Below are 14409 nucleotides of genomic sequence, written 5' to 3' on the forward strand. Positions count from 1 at the left end.
TTTGGGAGTGACTAGGAGTGCCATACAGATGGTAGCTCTTGTCTGCAGTATTCCTGGAGGAGATCCGTCCGTCACTCTTTGCAAAATGTTCAAGTCCTGTGTTTACTTCTCACATTCTAAGGTTATGTGGTGTTATGCACTGGCATAACCTTCAAACATGACAGACAGAAAAAGACAAGTTGGGTAAGCCATGGTGCAACTGAGCACAATAAATTATTGAAGATACTAAATAGTACTTAATTATGATATTTTAATCAGTGCTTAGTGAGGATAGAAAAAGCAGTAGAGGGCAGTAAAAAGGGTCATCAAAACGTGCGCCAAAAAGAAAGTTGAATTCCAGAGGTGAGATGAGAGTGACTGCCCTCAAAACCACAACAGCATTTGACTAAGTGAGCCACCAAAAATGTTACTAAAACTGAAGTCAATAGGACTCCTGGTTGGAATCATGCCTTGCACAAGAAATGATGATTCTAATTGTTGGAGGCCAAACTACTTATCCTTAGGACATTACTTCAGGAGTTTGCAGGGAAGTGTCCGAAGCCAACCGTCTTTAGCTTTTTCATCAAGTACCATCCCTCTACCATAATATGACACGGATGATTGCACAATGTTCAGTTCCATTTGCAAATCCTCAGGTGCAGAAGTGGTCAGTGCTCACGAGTAAAATCTCAACAACGTTCAGGCTTGATATATGTGGTAAGAAATATTTTTGCCATACAAGGGACAGGCAATGCCCATCGCCAACAAAAGATAAATAATCACCGTCCCTTGGAATTCAATGGCACTCACAAACCCCCCCATCATTATCATCCTGAAGGTTATCCATGGAGTAGAAACTAAATTCGACCGGCCACATAAGTACTGTGGTTGCAAGAGCCGGTGAGAGGCTCGGACTCACCTCTGACTCCCGAAAGCTTATTCATCAATTACACGGCACAAGTCAGAAGTGTGATTGAATACTCTCCATTTGCCTGGATGAGTGCAGCTCATACAATTCTTAGGAAGGTTTACACCATGCAGGACAAGGCGACCCCATTGACTGGCATCCCATTCAGCACTTTCGATATTCACCCTATTTAACCTTTGTGGTTGTACCATCTATAGCATGCACTGCAGCAAATCACCAAGGCTTCTTCAACACAAAGGAACACCTTCACCTCCGAGTTACACATCAACCTGACTTGAACTTCTAATCGTCATTCTTTCATCAATGCAATTAAAATCTTGAAACTCCCTCAACAACAGCACTTGGAGAATATCTTTACCAAAGGGATTTCAGTGGTTCAAAAAGGCTGTTCATCATCAAGGGCAATTAGGGATCGCAATGAATGCTGGTGTTGCCAGCAATGCTCATATCCCGTGAATGAATCAGAATAGAAGTACAGACCATGATCATTCTGTTCTGATCGTTGGAGTGTGACATACAAAACATGGTTAAATGATGAGTTAAAGGATTAGAAGGAAAGGAGGAAACAGCAGGTTTCTTTTTAAAAAAACATTATTAACGAACTAGAAATTAAAGGCAGTTCCAAATCTTAGGAGGCAAAAGAAGAAACAGAACACATTTTGTAATTCTGACACATTATATGCTTCCTTTCTTCACAGCACCCAACACTATGGGAACATAAATATTAGTCAGTTGACTGATGTGCTAGCATGGTTGTGTTGAACGGGATTACCATACTAATTAAAGCCCTGACATATTTTCTCCAATGCTCCCAGGATGTTCAATTGTCCTCTAATCTCACCATTTAGCTCCAGATGTCTTTTGCCAGACCCTTCAAAATGATTCCAAATGCTCAATGAAGGTATAGACACCACTGGCCTGATTCCAATAGCTAGTTATTTCCATCGTTAGTAAGCCATTGATCCTCCTGGCCTGGTTCCAAATGATCCTACACTCTCCTGTCCTGCTCTGGCGGGGAAATATGAGGATACATATTTAGGATAGAAAAACACAGAAATAATTTTCAGAGGGAACCAGATAAGAAAAGAGAAACAGCAAGAGCACCCAAAATATAAAAGTAAATTGAAAAGAAAAACACTCAAAATGAGGGATTTAGAGATGGCTGAAAGTTCTGCCAGAAAAAAATTAATGCAAATTCTGAAAGAGAGAAAAACAAAATTCAGAAATTTAAATCAAAGGCAAAGGATATCATTGTATGAAATAGTTGGGACACTGTTGAAAGAAACAGTCCAAAATTAGTCAAGGGTTCCTTTCATTCTCCTGCTGCATATCATAATTCAGCTTCAATTCAGGCGAAGCAGGTCCCATATTGTCACTGAAATGGCCAGGCTGTTTGAATAAGTGCAACATATGGCTTTCAATCCAAAACCTTTTTTTTTGTTCTCTAACCAGGTTATTGCAACACATATGTATTAATTAACCTTGGATCACAGGGAAAGAGTTTATCTGGCATTCCCATCTCATCTCTTGCCAAATTAAAAGACAGAGAGAAAACACCACTTCAAGTCACATGAAAATAACCCAATGTAATGAATTAGAAAAGCAAAAATATAGGCAAATATTCTGCAGCACAACCATATAAAACATAGCATCCTTCTTCCATATTAACACCGCACCAACGCATCCCTCCCATCCACCTACTGCAGACCTATTGATCTAAGAGGCCGTAACAGCAGCCTCAATTGTATGGGTATCCCTTTATTGTATTGAATTTGGAACAGTCTTTATCTTGAAAAGGTTCTTTTACTTAGTTTTTTGCCATGGAAGCTTTTGCAGAGAAAAAACTGACACAAGCATAACGGTAGCATGGTGGTTAGCATCAATGCTTCACAGCTCCAGTGGTCCCAGGTTCGATTCCCGGCTGGGTCACTGTCTGTGTGGAGTCTGCACTTCCTCCCCGTGTGTGCGTGGGTTTCCTCCGGGTGCTCCGGTTTCCTCCCACAGTCCAAAGATGTGCAGGTTAGGTGGATTGGCCATGCTAAATTGCCCGTAGTGTAAGGTTAATGGGGGGATTGTTGGGTTACGGGTATACGTGGGTTTAAGTAGGGTGATCATTGCTCGGCACAACATTGAGGGCCGAAGGGCCTGTTCTGTGCTGTAATGTTCTATGTTCTAGAAGTGAGACAGGAAGTAAGACTTGGTAGCCAAGAAATGCACACAAATAAAAGTTTACATTTATTTAGACATATAACCTGCTTCATTCATTCAAATTGCATTCATCGCTTCTCAAATGAGAAATTGCTGCTTGCTGCACTGAAATAGAAATAAAATATATTCAAAAAATGATTTGAAATAAAGAAAAATGCAATGTTTCAAAGGATGAGATCAAACATAGAATAAAACAGAATGATTACAGTGGTCATTCAACCTATTGAATTTGATAAGATCAATTCACTGGTCTCAATCTCTCACCCTTTCTCTGTAACCCTGTAAACTTTTATCTACAGGCGCAAACAATTTCCTTTTAAAAGCCGCAATTGAATCACCCTCCACCACCTTCTCAGGTGGTGCATTCCAGGTCTAGACCATTTGCTGTGCTGCATAGAAAAATAGTCCCTAATGTCACCTTTGTTCTTTTTTGCTAAGTACCTAGGTACTTCACAATAGTTTTAGGCAAATGAAACAAAGATAGTCACTAAATTGCACAGATAGGTTTATTCATATAATGCTCATCTGATACATAATTTTACCTGATAAATACAGCACTGTACTAATACGTTCGCGCCGACTAATGTGTTACTAAATTATTTTTTAACCATACAGAATATACTTTATATTAATTATTCAAGAATTATTAAATGAGAGTAATTAATTGATACTTGGACGCCAAAGGCTTTTAATTGCATGTAGCAATCAATAGCATCAAATTCAGCTGCACCAATGAATTCCAGTGCTTGTGCGAGGTAACTAACTGAATTCGGAGTATCACTGAAAAGATTTCTTGGAATGTGGGAATTTCTACCGATATGGGGTCATGTGTTGCTCCTCTTCTACATCAACACCGGTGGCTTTGTTACAGATTGCGGCATGTAGGAGAGCATCAGCATCATTGAAATATTGCTACTTGGAGTCAGTCTGGCATTATTTACGAGGGGTTATTTGTCTGTTGTTTTTTTTTGGTGGGGGGGGAAATGAGGGAGAAAAGCAGGGTAGAGCACACCGATACGGCAGCTCCTTAACGTCAAGCTATTGTTGAGGCAGGACTTGGTGACAACGGACAGCCTGACATTCTAAACATTGCAGGGGCAATCCTGCAGCAGGAATTGAGCTCTTAAACTTAGTGATTAATTTCCCTGCCGGACAACGTTCCCTGTAAGCTGCACAGCCGTGCAGCAAGCCACAAGACCTGTGATGGGTCACCAATGTCCTACACTCCAGTTAATGTGTAGGTGCTTGGCTACGCAAAAGAATTTCAATGGGGCCACGCACTTAAAATAAATCAACCACGTACTCCATAGAAAAGTTATAAGGAACATTGGGGGGAATTCTCCAGTCTGCCAGCTGCATGTTTCTTGGCCCATGCCATTCGCTGGTGGTAAATTCTCTCTTCCCACTAATTGCCAATGAGATTTCCCATTGTAACCACCCTGCCACAAAACTGGACCGCTGGCAGGAAAATAGAGTCGCTATGACCGGGTAATTCTGGCCATTGTTGGCAGGTGATAAGGCTTGGAGATGAATGTAGATTGTGACTCAATCTTGTTCAGCATACTCTTTTGGTGGTAGATTTTGATTATGCTGAAGGTTTGAAGAACAAAGATCGTCTTACATGGAAAGACTAGCTCAATATCGAAAAGGTAGTAAATAGCAGGTCGAGAGGGGATCAACCATGATTGAATGGTGGAGTGGACTCGATGGGCCGAATGGCCTTACTTCCACTCCTATGTCTTATGGTCTTATATTGCACATACAGAATGATCTTACATTTTTGGCAGTGCATTTAGCTATTCAAACTCTTAACCTGGGGAGGTGAAGACTGCAATAGTCACCCGGGCATTCCTTTTATACTCCCAGATGACTGGAAGGGTGGATAAATTCCAGGTTACCAAAACACTGAGGTTGAGCAGCACAGCCATTGATCAGAGATTTGTTAAGCATCCCAACAACATTGGAGTGGAGGATAGATATGATGTGATTCCCTGGGCACTTTGTCTCCTTTACACTGTCCACCAGAGCTGGTGAGGGTCTCATTGGGCAAGGTCCAAAAATCATGCTATTCTTATCCATATTGGAATGCATGTTATATAAATACTTATCCATGGACATGAGATGTTGCTTCCAGTCACTGACAAAATCTGGACTGTTGCATGCACTCTCACCCAAGTTCACTTGAAATCTGATAAAGTAATGGCAGTGAATGACACCAACCGCTCCCCCATCCCCCCATTGAATGGTATTATATATATGGAAGGTGCTGGTTAATGTGCTTAATTGTTTGATCTGATAACTAATTTCTGCAATTATTCCTGCAAAATATTTAACAACCAATCTTGAAAAACCAACTGATATTATGATCAGCACCTAATCAGCTGCAATATTGTGTAGGACACTAGTTTGCAGGCAATAGAAACTTCTGAGGCTGTGCCTGTTTCCACACCAATTCCAACAACTGTTGTTGTACTGGAGTTGATTTGATTTTTATATTTTGTGTGTGTGTGCAGGCACCAATCACATATCTTTAGCGGTCTACATGTAGTTGGATGTGTGGATCACCTGCAGAGCATGAACAAAAGGGACCACAATCTCCATACTCTCATTTAGATCAGATAGCTTGAACATTTTAAATAGCTATATCAGACTGCGTCCCTGTGTTTGAAACTCTAGACGGACTAGGTACGAAGGTTATTCCTAATTTAATTGTGTCCATGGTTTCAATGCGCAGCTTGTATCTATTGTCATGAGAATGTCACTTCAAGAATTGGTAGTCTGCTAATGTTACTGCAGTGATGTCAGAGTGTGAGTGGAGCTCAGCTCTGGCTCTGCTTTTTAGTTTCACTTTGAGAAAACCTTGGGTGTGTTTGTGTTTTTCTGGTTTTGTTTCAGTGTTGGAGCTGCAGTCAGCCACAGAAGGTGTAATGTTGTTCCCTCTGCCATGTAAAGACTATGGGCGGTATTCTCTCCCTTCCCCCCCCCGCCGGGTGGGAGAACCGCCGGGGTGCCGCGCGAGTCGCGCCACGCCGACACCCGCACGCGATTCTCCCACCCCCCCCCCCAAAACCAGCGCTGCGGAAATCGCGCCGGGCCTCTCAGAGAATTGCTGCTCGCCGTTTGCGGCGATTCTCCGGCACGGATGGGCCGAGCGGCCGTTACGACATGACAGGTTCCCGCCGGCGGCGTCCACACCTGGTCGCTGCCGGCAGGAACTGTGCGGGAACGCGGGGGTGGGCTGGGGGCGGCCTGTTTGGGGGGGGGGGTCCTTCCCCCGGTGGGGGGCCTCCGATGGGGTCTGACCCGCGATCGGGGTCCACCGATCGGCGGGCCGGCGTCTCTAAAGGCGTCTCTTTTCCTCCACCGCCCCGCAAGATCCATCCGCCATCTTCTTGCGGGGCGGCCTCGGGGAGGACAGCAACCGCGCATGCGCCAAGGCCCAGCGCGCATAAAAGACGCAAACCCGCTCCTAGCCCCCCGGTGGTGGGAGAATAGGGGACTGGGAGCGGGCTCTGACGCCGGAGTGAAACTCCAGCATCGGGACTTTGTCTCCCTTTGGGAGAATCGCGCCCTATCTTTTGATCATTTGGTGAATTCAGAGTGACATGCTTCTGTTAAAAGGGTTTTTCAAATCTTATGGATGTTAAAAGGAAAGCAAGGCCTACTCAGTGAATTTGATGGGGGTTGTGTTTGAATTGATGGTTGCTAAGATGTTCACTGTATGTTTTAAAAAGGTTAACTTGAGTTCATAGAATAAACATTGCTTTGCTTCAAAAAAATACTTTGCCATTTCTGCTGTACCACATCTGTAGAGTGGGCCGTGTGTTTGTCATACCACAATCTCGTAAAAGTTGTGGAACAGGTGAACTCCATGATACAATTTGGGGTTCTCTAAACCCTGGCCCATAACACTATAACAAAATGGATTACTTTGGACTGTCAATGAGTTTCCATTTTTTGGGTGTCCATTTGAACAGGTTCAACAAACTGTCTTTACTCCTGCACTCCATAATTTGAGTGATTTTCATTTGAGGTTCTTGTACTTTGGGAAAGTAACTCAGCATCTGCTCGGACTCACTCTAAATGCCCCAACATTTTCGTATGTCAGCTTACAGTTCTCAAAGCAGTCTCAATGCCACAATGTATGTCAGTTTAACAGAGTCAATTGTGAGGAATCAGGGATAATAGTCACCTACACAGAAAGAGTATGCTGAAAGCAAAAATAACCTAAACCTTCAGTTGTCAGATAAACTTCGAAAATAAGGCTTCTAGTGGCTTATTAAATCATTCAATCACACCATCTGTTCTGGAGTCCACAATAGAATGCAGACTTGAAAGTATATTGCACACCATTAGACATGCACTCATAAATGTGCTAAAGGATACCTAAATCCCAAATGTCTTTTCAAATCGTTTGATCTGATGAAAGTTTGTTGCAAAAAGCTAATAAATTTGTTTTCACTGGTTTTTATCTTTTCGGCATCTTAACTGCTATGTTGTTGACACTACAATTGCAATTCTGAAGCATTTTAGCAGGAGGTGGTGGTATTGTCCCTGGACTAATAAACCAGAGTAATGCTCTGGGGACCCAGATTCAAATCCCACCACTGCAGATGGTGAAATTTGAATTCAATTTAAAGAATCTGGAATTTTACATCTGGAATTTTAAAAAGTCAAATGATGGCCATGAAACCATTGTCGAAAAAATCCATTCTTGGTTTTACTAATGTCCTTCAGGGAAGAAAATCTGCCATCCTTGCCTGGTCTGACCTACATGTGACTCCGGACCCACAGCAATGTGGTAGACTCTCGATTAGAGATGGGCAATAAATGCTGGCCCAGCCAGCGTCGCCCACGTCCCATGAACAAATAAAAAGATATACTAGAAAGTTAAACAACTCGGTTTTTTGCTCTGATACTAATTCAAAATTCCTTTTCACTAGACAACAGTAGTGTTGGTACTTTCCTCAGGAATAGTTTTACATAATTAAAAATAAAAATTTGGAGCATGGTAATGTTTAATAACATATTATTCAATGAAATTACTGTATGAAGTAAGAAATCTGGAGGTTTTATTTTTATTTTGAATGCTCAACATTGCCCATCACAAGTTGGATGGGATCCATGATTGCAAAAGCTATAGGAAAGCTCAATCACAAGTCTTATGGTATTCTTTTCAAGAACATTAGAAAGCCAAAGAACCAATGTTTAGTATGATATAAAGGAAGTCCTGCTGCCACTAATGTGACAATGCATCTGCATGCTGTCACCATGTCACCTTCACGAGGTAATTTTCTCCTAGCCAGGTATCTAATGATTGGTACAGCTTATGGATTTGTGGCTAGCTGCTAGTGTCAACTGCTACTCCAGTTACTGAGAGTATTGATTTGACATTTTCATGCTCCAATACTGATGAATAATTTTAGATTGTATTGAAACTAATTTTCTGGCCTGCATGTTGGTGTCAAAAAAATCTGTACTGTGCCCCAAATATAACGATTAATTTGAGGTGGTTAACTTGGGTTATTTCTAATTCTGTACAAATTAAATGTGTCAAAGCTTGCATTCTTCAGATTCAAGCACTATCGAGAGCCAAGATTATATTGTGCATCAAAAATCTGAAACTTTGAAATTCAAAAAACTCAGCAGGTTCTTTTGGTCTAGTCATAATCTAATGGGCTCTCAGAACTGGGAGTGGCAACAATACTGAAATGATTATAAAGATTATTAAGGGTCTATTTTATCCTTATGAACACTACATACTACAGGGGCTGGTTTAGCTCACTCAGCTAAATCGCTGGCTTTTAAAGCAGACCAAGCAGGCTAGCAGCACGGTTCAATTCCCGCACCAGCCTCCCCGGACAGGCGCCGGAATGTGGCGACTAGGGGCTTTTCACAGTAACTTCATTGAAGCCTACTCGTGACAATAAGCGATTTTCATTTCATTTCATTTGTTGATACATTCGGCCAAACTGAAGTGACAAGAGATACACAGTGGAGACAGTCTCTGGTATGTAAATTAACCAATATAAATGGTTGCTGTACTTGTAATTAGTTCCCAATATGAACTATTTGCTAAAGTTTGGTTTAAAAATTACATTTACATTTTGTACGGGGTTACTCTTTGCCGAGCAAATTTCTGACCATTATAGAATATTGATTTTTATGGCCAAGGGCAAATTAAGTGAGCCATGTCTTTCCAAGTGCAGAAAGAAGCTGACGCTATCAGTATAGCTCATCTGGCAAGACATTATACAAAACGCTGTGACTGAGGACAAATTGAATTGGACATGCTGTTTCAATAAAGCATTCATGTCGAACCCCATGAACGTTCCGTGAAATAAAAAGTCTTGAACTCGTAACCGTTAATTTCCCAGTCCCGCAAAATGTACTCTACCAACGTAAATTATAGTATTCGATCATTAGGGGCTGGTTTAGCACAGGACTAAATCGCTGGCTTGGAAAACAGACCAAGGCAGGCCAGCAGCACGGTTCAATTCCCGTACCAGCCTCACCGAACAGGTGCCGGGATGTGACGACTAGGGGCTTTTCACAGTAACTTCATTTGAAGCCTACTTGTGACGATAAGTGATTTTCATTTCATTTCATTCATTCATCAACCAGCCAGCCAAAATATTTCCCTGCAAAGGCCATGAAATTAAATTAGTTTTCATTTAGATTTTCATTAACTTGAATGCCGATGTTAGACCTTGTCCTGTGCTTGACAATGAATATCACATTTAGATCCAACAAAAATAATCCAAAATGTTCATCAATCTAATAAAGCAGAATGATTGATGCAATATGCACGCCCTGGTGCTAGATGTCATTAGCATATTTAGTGCCTATAAATATTGGGTTGTATTTATAAAACATGCATGACAGACCATTACTTTCTTTGTAAATTTATTTGCTCAAGTTCAATGGATGACATGAAGTATCAAACTCAATGCCTAGTTTCAGAAAGTTGAATAAATATCTTGTGTACACAATGTTACAATCTTATAAAACTGAGTAAAGAAATTAGCCAAATTCCGTTCTTGATTCTATTTCCAATTATCTAAGGTACATGCAGCATCTTTTAGATGGTTTCATTTCCATGACTGAATCAGCAGCAGGGCTCTTTGATGTCAAAGGTTATTTGAATGTCTTCAAAGTCACAAATGACATCCTATGTAAGTGGGACTGTGGTAAATTATCACTTTTTATCCTGCTTGACCTGTTTGCAATGGTTGACCTCATCACCGCCCACTCTTCTCCTCCATTGCCCAGCTGGTCAGGACTACCCTTACTTGATGCCCAACTTCCCTGAATATCAGAGAGAGAGAGAGAACCACCACAGCAAGAGAGTTCCTGTTCCTGCTCCCTGACTTTCACATCTTCATCAGTGGCAGCCATGCTTTCGGCTGCCTTGTCCCCAAGATCTGGAAGTCCTTCCCTAAACGGCTCCAGATTTCCTTTCCCTCTCCTTTCGGATGCTTCCAAAAACCTGAATCTTTGGCCAATTTTCTGGCAGTGTTCCAAAATCTCTTTTTGTGCTCGGTTTTAAATATGTTTAATAAAACTCCTCTGAAGCAACTTGAGACTGATTTTAAGGTTATGCCCTCTTGTCCTAAAATTCACCCCACAAGCAAAACAAGTTTTTATGAATTAATTTCTATTAATTCCTTTCGATCCCTCCTCATAACGTAACCCTTAAACCCTAATATTATTCAAGTGAATGTGTGCTGTACTCTTTCCAAATTCTAGAAATGCATTCTAAGGAGCAGTACCCAGAACTGCCCAGTGATGAGATCTAACCTGGACTCTTATTAGCTGTTACAAAATCTCCTTTTCTTTACATTATAGCTATCTAGTTATAACAGCCGACATTCCATTAACATTTTAAATTATTTTTGTACCTGGCCACTGTATTTAATGGTTTGTGTTCTTGAACCCCTAAATCTATTGGGGGTTCCACTGCTCCTAGCTTTCCACAATTTTTAAAAAATGGTCCAAAGTGGATTATCACATATTTAACTGCATTAAAATTAATCTGCCACAGTTTTGCCCATTCACTTTATTTATCAATGTCTTTAAAAATTAATGCTTCTGTCTACACTTCTTGCTACACCGCACTATATGGTTAATCAATGGGAATCATTTTAGATACCATCTTGGCAGCGTTAACCACTACACACCAGATTTACCATGCTGACATTTAAAATATTATCCAGACCAAAAGGAGGTGACCTTGTGGATTTTTTTCAGCCTAAGGAAAGTGATATAATTGGCTTATCGTCCCAGAGTAAAGAAAATATCTCAGTAGGAGAAAACAAATTAGTTACATAGCTTTTTCCCCCCAAACAAAACCATCAAACTGTAGTTTTCACCCCTTATTTTCAGACAAACCCACTTAAGGACAACAGTTTCAATACAGGGAAATAACTGGGACCACAACTCAAGTGTGTGTAAGTACTTCAATTTAGTTCCTTATCGCACAGACGAATTGGGAAAAGAAATGGGTAGAGAAATAAGAAAGGAACTCCTATCTCAGTCAAATTATGCAAGTTTCCATGTGGTCAATTTGAACTGAATACATTCAGTTATCATACTGAAATGTAACACAAGTTTTTTTCTTAAATACCCAACTACCTAACCGCATAGTTGATGCCAAAAGACAAACTGCATAACTAACTGAAATAAAGATAAACTCAATTAATGTATCTGTACTGTAAACATGCTGGTGTCTGTTATAAAAGGTCACTCACACATTACAGAGAGTACTGCATTATTTTTAACACTATACATTTTTATTCTCAACATAACTGTTCATTTAATTGCTGACATAATACTATGTAAAGGTGACAGAACAAGGAGTATGTGCAACTTAATTGATACTCAAGTCATCTACTTTTCACAAAAATCATCAAATCTCACTGAAGAACGATACTATCCACAATAACAATTCTTCGCTTATTCTTCATGACTTCAAGCTCATCTTTGCAAATGATGCTTTGAGCAAATTCCTAATTACAAATAAGCTGTGTTACTTTCCTTAACAGTCTATTAGAGTTCTTCAATTTATATTGGGCATTTTTCAAATTAACTAAATTAAATAGCTGCACTGCTATTCATTTCTGTCTCATAAAGTAAGTAAGTTAAAGTACGAAGAACAAAGAAAAGTACAGCACAGGAACAGGCCCTTTGTCCCTTCAAACCTACGCCAACCATGCTGCCCTTCTAACGAAAACCTTCTACACTTCCGGGGTCCGTACCCCTCTATTCATGTATTTGTCAAGAAGCCTCTAAACATCATTATCATACATGTTTCCACCACATCCTCCAGCAGTGAGTTCCAGGAATCCACTACCCTCTGTGTAAAATACTTCCCTCACACATCTCCTCTAAACTTTGCCTCGTGCATCTTAAACCTATGTCCCCTCGTAATTAACTCTTCCACCCTGGGAAAAGGCTTCTGGCCATCTGCTCTGTCCATGCCCCTCATAATTTTGTAGACTTCTATCAGGTCGTCCTCAACCTCAGTCGTTCCAGTGAGAACAAAGCGAGTTTATCCAACCTCTCCTCATTGCTTATGCCCTCCATACCTGGCAACATCCTGGTAAACCTCTTCTGTACCCTCTCCAAAGCCTCCACATCCTTCTGGTAGTATAGCGACCAGAATTGAACACACTATTCCAAGTGTTGCCTAACTAAGATTCTATATAACTGCAACATGACTTGCCAATTTTTATACTCAATGCCCCGGCCAATGAAGGCAAGCATTTCGTATGCCTTCTTGACTATCTTCTCCACCTGCGTTGCAACGTTCAGTTACCTGTAGACCTGTACACTCAGATCCCTCTGTCTGTCAATACTCTTAAGGGTTCTGCCATTTACTGTTTATTTTCCAACTGAATTAGATCTTCCAAAATGCACATCCTCACATTTGTCCAGATTAAACTCCATTTGTCATCTCTCCGCCCATGGTATATGGAAAACTTAAGCGAGAACTAGAAGTTATACATTATAGGCAACCTTTGTCTAACATTTATTTTAGCCACCCACAAATTCAGATCAATAATCTTCAACCTTCGGTAAATGTTTCATACAGTAAACTTATTCTGAAAACAGAAAAGGTTTCCTGCATTCAAATTCTATTCCTGAAATGTAGCCACTAGTTTCTTTTATACTTCTTCATATTCCAAAAAATTGTTCCATTGAGCCATGTCTGTATTTTGACGAATTCACAAAAATTAATAGATTTACTATAAGGGTTACTTTACCAACCCGGTTTCTTGAAGAGATACAAGCTTCTGGAAAAGAACCACTCAGGCACCAGATCCACCCTATCCAAGTGTAATGCAATCTACAAGCATCATCAATCCGAACACCCCTTCCCCCAGATATGCAATCTTCTGCAAGAGACTAAAAAAGAATACTGCAGAATACTTTAGGAACTATGGAAATGTTTTGCTGGCCCCCATAGGCAAGCAGGAAATCTCCTGAAGATTGCAGTAATTGATAATGCAAATTACAGCTACACCTCTCCAACTTTTTATATTCTTTCATGGGATGCAGGCATCGCTGGCAAGACCAGCATTTATTGCACATCCATATTTGCCCTTGAAAAGGTGATGGTGAGCTGCCTCCTTAAAAATTCTACAACTTGAGATATCCTCAATTCTCAAACTTGGTCAGCTCATTTCCGAAAGATTCATACTTAATATATGTTTGATAATTTATTGCAGAGGTTGATGGTTCTCTGCAAAAAGTAAACACTGCATGGCGTCAACCTTACGTTTTGGTATTTGATACTTGTTTTTCTATTTCTGTCTATCTCAAATTCCCTTCATCTACTGAAAACCCTTTATCATATCATTTTAAAGTCCATGAAAATAATTTCCACTCATTGAGCTTATCTTGATAGTTAAGATTGTCATATATGAGTGAACTATAACATGGAATAAATTTCATTAGGATTTAAAATAATGAATTACAGAGGTGAGCAAGATCAGTTGACATTTTGACATGATTTGATACAAAAGCAATAAATGTTATGGTCGAAAACTGTATGCTAAAACTGGCTTTGGTTATGCAGGGCCAAGATTTTCCAACAATGTTGTGCCACTGAGCAATAGAATACAGATTATTCCCCAATCTATCTTTCCGTTCCCAAATAAGACCTTATAAGGAAACATGCGGCCTGCTGCAATGGGAGGCGGGGGGGGGGGAAGAAGAGAGAGAGAGAGAGAGATAGGGGAAAGAGAGAAGGAGAGAGAGATTCCATCTCATCCAACAGTATGGCCAGGTTG

General features: G+C 40.5%; 1 protein-coding gene across 2 annotated transcripts in view; it reads right to left on the reverse strand.

Annotated features, from left to right (window-relative positions):
- Window positions 1–14409, reverse strand: part of suclg2 (succinate-CoA ligase GDP-forming subunit beta) — a 473504-nt gene that overhangs the window by 346263 nt on the left and 112832 nt on the right. The gene's annotated exons all lie outside the window — the stretch shown is intronic.

This window comes from Scyliorhinus canicula, chromosome 11 (assembly GCF_902713615.1).
Source record: "Scyliorhinus canicula chromosome 11, sScyCan1.1, whole genome shotgun sequence".
NCBI classification, from domain to species: domain Eukaryota; kingdom Metazoa; phylum Chordata; class Chondrichthyes; order Carcharhiniformes; family Scyliorhinidae; genus Scyliorhinus; species Scyliorhinus canicula.